At 37.5% G+C, this 4422-nt stretch overlaps 1 long non-coding RNA gene across 1 annotated transcript in view; it reads left to right on the top strand.

The window, feature by feature from the left end:
* The window catches only part of LOC121922241, a 13757-nt gene extending 10001 nt beyond the window's left edge, over positions 1 to 3756 (top strand). Inside the window, exons 2-3 of the long non-coding RNA XR_006102124.1 lie at positions 1467 to 1540; positions 2710 to 3756. This is a non-coding gene — a long non-coding RNA (uncharacterized LOC121922241). The remainder of the gene's footprint in view (positions 1 to 1466; positions 1541 to 2709) is intronic.
* The last annotated feature ends 666 nt before the right edge of the window (positions 3757 to 4422 follow it).

The raw sequence follows: 4422 nt of genomic DNA, 5'->3' as shown, positions 1-4422 counted from the left end.
CTTTATTTTGGCAGTCTGTAACAGGCCAAAGATTGCAAACACTCTGCTATATAGTGTTAATCCGCAGGTGGTAATTTCCTCTTGTGACAATTCTAGTATCGGGCAGTTACTTGGTGTTAGTGTGTTCTCCTCTCCCCCTCCCCCTCATTATTCCAGAGCAGATTGTTTTTCTTTTCTTTTTTACTTTCTTACTATTTCTTTCTTTTTCAAAAATGAGCATACCTCCAGAATTGTATTTAAAATTTAAGAACCCAAAGGGCTTGCTGGGTAGGGCATAGGGCAGGAAGGGGAAGAATATTATATCTGTTTGAAAATGATTACCTAATTAGGTCATTCTCATTTCTCAACAAAGGACCTGTTAGAACATTATTCCCTGTCTACTATCTAACTGTATCTTTCAGATATCACATGGTGATAGCTGAATCAAGTTTTGAGTTTTTGCATGTCCTCTTTGTAGTGTCAGTTGTTAAATTCTGCAAGTTCCTATTTGCATAAACTACAAGCTTCCAGTTCAGGCATTGTTCTAATCAGGGAGAGCAGTCAAATGAGCCCAAGGTGCTTCTGAATTGTATGCCAACTTGTAAAAAAAGGTATGGCTGATCATCAGTGGTTTATTATTAAGTGAATAAACCTCAGGTTTATGAGCTCACACTGCTGTTCTCCTTCTAATACAATTTCTGTGAGGATTAGAAACTAAGATAAATTTTTGGAAGTTGGCTTGTTTCAGTAAAACAGGTTCTCAAAATTTCGCCTTCCAGGTGTTTTGGCTATCAGCTTCCAGAAGCTCCAAGCTAGAATGGGCAATGATAAGAGATTCGGGATGAAGTCCAGTCCATCTGGAAGGCTTACAGTTGATAAGCTTTGCAGTAAAATTTTGTTTGTTTGTACCCCAGTCTTCAGCCACAAAAGCTCTCAGAGTGGCTTACAGATTACTAATTTGACAATTCCCTGCCCTCAGGTTTACGCTCTAAAAAGACATGAGGCAAAAGAAGGGAATGGCAGTAATGAAGGGGATCAAGTCCAGCAGATACTGCCAGTTCTTCTCTCCCTTCAGGCTAGTGTGGTGGCATTAGGAATGGAGGGAGCACCTTTCATCTGGCTCTTGGGCTAGGCTTAGTGGAGCTGTATCTGTCTCTTCTTCTCTCCCTCTGAAGCCAGAGTGGCACCAGTTAAGATGGAGGAAAGGCCTTTCACCTGCCTCTGGGGTTAGGCAACCACAGTTTTCTCTGTGCTCAAACATTATTGGAAACTATAGTTAGTGGTAAGCAGAAGCAGAGGAGAGGGAAGAGAGGAGCTGGAACTCCTAAGCTATGATTAAGCATTAAATGCAAATGTGAGTAAACTATTTTATTTAATCTAAAGAAAGGAATAGTGAGGACTGGTGGAGGAGGAATAAGTGCTGACCCATCTGTATAGTATTGGATATTGTTCATTGTATTTTTGGTTGTGTGTATTTGTCCTCCCAGTGTATGAACAGAGGTATTGCATTAACTCAGGCTCGCTATCTGGAGAAAGAAGAGAAATTTCTTCCACCACCCAGGTTAGTAAATATTAACCTTTCTGTTCCACGATGTACTTTTTTATTTCATTCACTTTGTATGGAAATGGCCTATGGCCTGATCAATAATAATAATAGTAATAACAACAACAACAACAACAACTAGTAGTAGTAGTAGTATTGGCGCTGCTACCTTTCTAACAGAGCAAAGCTATTGATCTCCAGTGTATATCTAATCATGTTGACTGGAATGAGTAGCTTACTGTAATTTCCAATTGCACCTCTGGATTATAAAGATAATTGTTTATTACAATATATTGCTCTACTTGAATAGGTAGACTCTCTTAAAAGGTTTGCTGATTGTCTTGTAGATTGGTACTTTACCATTCTGCAAGCATTGTGACAGTTACAGGTGATATCTAAGATTGTTATGATATAGAATCATAGAATTAGAGAGTTGGAAGAGACCGCAAGGGCCATCCAGTCCAACCCCCTGCCATGCAGGAAATTTAAATCAAAGCATATATATGCATTTCCTACATATGAAACCATCTCACTCATGTTCTTAGAAACATGTCAGAACTGCAATCGTAATAATCCATATCTTGAAATTCATAAAAAGCAATAAATACAAATAGCAAGTGAAAAACAGATAATACTTGATAACAACAGCAACAGTATTAAGAGAATGATGAAAGTGTAATGTCTTCAGGCATCAGAAAAACACTGTTAAGAATAAAGTTGCTGATGCCAAAAGTTCTAACACAAGAAGCCCTTTTATGTGTTCCCACAAACATATCTCAGACAGCCTTGGTACACACAAGAGAGTTGTAGCAACTGTTTATGTAGCAGGCAAATTCACATGAGAGGAGACTGTCCCTCAGGTCACTTACTCCTGAGCCATTTGGCATTTTAAGGTAAGAACTACCACCTTGATTTGTACCCAGAAACAAACCAGTAGCCAATACGGTGATACTATGAAGAAGTCACACAATATGACCCTTGGAGCTGGTCGAAATTATGGCTGCAGTATTCTGCACCAACAGAAGTTTCCAAATAATTTCATTGACAGCACATATTCCAGTACATCAGTAATATGTCTTCATTATATGACATCAACATAACCAGATCTGCCTTCACCAGTATGCATATTTGAAAGAATCTTTGTTGTGCAGTAACAAGAATGAATTGACCGTTTTTTCCCCTACCAGCATTCGGGTTGTAGTAACAGTAGAGCAAACGGAACAGGAGCTGGACACAGCTGCCTCGCTGATCAGGGAAGCTGCTGAGTGTGTGCTGAACTGAGACCTACAAAGGTGGATGTTTATTGCTCACAGAACAGTGGACACCTGTTTACTACAGTGCAATAAATTGGCTTGCACTCCAAAGGTTCTTCAGCATCATCTAATGGAACTGAAACCTTGACTTCCACTGAGTCATTCCAGAATAAAAATATGTCACAGATGTGGAAATACTAAAAATACACTGTATGTACAGAATTCAGCTCTATTTTTATGCATTGTTTAAACTGGAGATCATTGTTACGCTGGTATTTTACATTATTTTCACTTCAGTTCTTATAAGAGCATAATTCCTTTCCATAATTCTCTAAATGTGTTAAATAAAACAAGCTATTTTTGAGAGTTTATGTGTAATGCTAATGAGCATGAAAAGAATATGAAAACTTAAAGAATATTCTTAATTTAACTATGCCACACTTAATGAAAATATTGAAAATAACATCTTTTCCACACACAAAAGTTCCTGTTATTGTTGAGCTGGATAGTTAAAATGCTATTATGGGATCCTTCTTTTGAATTATGTACTTATATACCTTTTATTACACTGGGTATGTGGGAATTTATACACTAATTTTTAAAAAAAGATGTTTTGATTTTTGAAATTCTCAGAGGCAGTTCTTAAGCAGTTTGTCAAATTTACATCAAGCATCACATCTCATGGCACTGCCTCATACCAATATAAGTTGACCTCTGCATTGATTTGATAATACATTTAGCCATTATGCTAGTGCCCCAGTCACTAATGCTGTGCAGATATGGAAGTTATAAGAGAAACTTGGAATTATCATTAATTAATGGATTGGGCACACAGGAATTTCTGCAGGGAGATACCCTCTGCATGGAAAGTAAGCAAGATCAGCATGTGTGATTTGTCTGTGTACTAAAGCTCACACAGAGATCTGATGCCTTCATTTGTATGAGTACATGATCTTTCACCACACACTGAAAATTCATTTGGTCATGAACTTTGTATTGTGCACATTTGGTCATCAGTATTTCTGGGCATCACAAATTGCAGTTGCTTATGTTTCATTTCAAGGGCACACATCCCTCTGAAATCCAAAAGCTCCAAATTATCTATCCACAAAGTATTGCTTTGTGGCCTTCATTAAGTTCCATGATAAAGATTTACTGGTGGGTGCAGATAAGATGTAACTGTTCATATTACAGAAATTATAGTATATAGTATGCCAGTTTTTATCTTTTGTCCTTCTCTCAACCTTCAGGAAAGTTGGCATGCTGTAATTTATGTAATCTGAATTATCATATGTTCCAGTGCTCCAAATTTCTGTCAAAGATTGCTTTGAAGACATTCAATTATATCTTTGTTGTTTCTACACTCTTGTGCCTTTTTTTGGTTGCTGCTATGTGGATTCCAGTGCTATATTTGAGACTTATTATTTTTTAAATAAAAATATATATTTGATCCAGTGTTTTGTCTACTTAGTTCCTCATATTCTACATGATGTTGCACAGTAATTGTCTGTCTTCACTGCTGTATCCATGTCTCTCATCAAGTGTGAAGTAATAGAAAGTTGGGAGCCAGCAGTTGTAGTGGTTTGATCATTGGACTATGTCTCGAGAGTATGACGCAAATCCCTGTTCAGCCATGGAAACCCACTG

This window comes from Sceloporus undulatus, chromosome 2 (genome assembly GCF_019175285.1).
Source record: "Sceloporus undulatus isolate JIND9_A2432 ecotype Alabama chromosome 2, SceUnd_v1.1, whole genome shotgun sequence".
NCBI classification, from domain to species: Eukaryota; Metazoa; Chordata; class Lepidosauria; order Squamata; family Phrynosomatidae; genus Sceloporus; species Sceloporus undulatus.
This window is presented reverse-complemented; position numbering and strand designations above follow the sequence as displayed.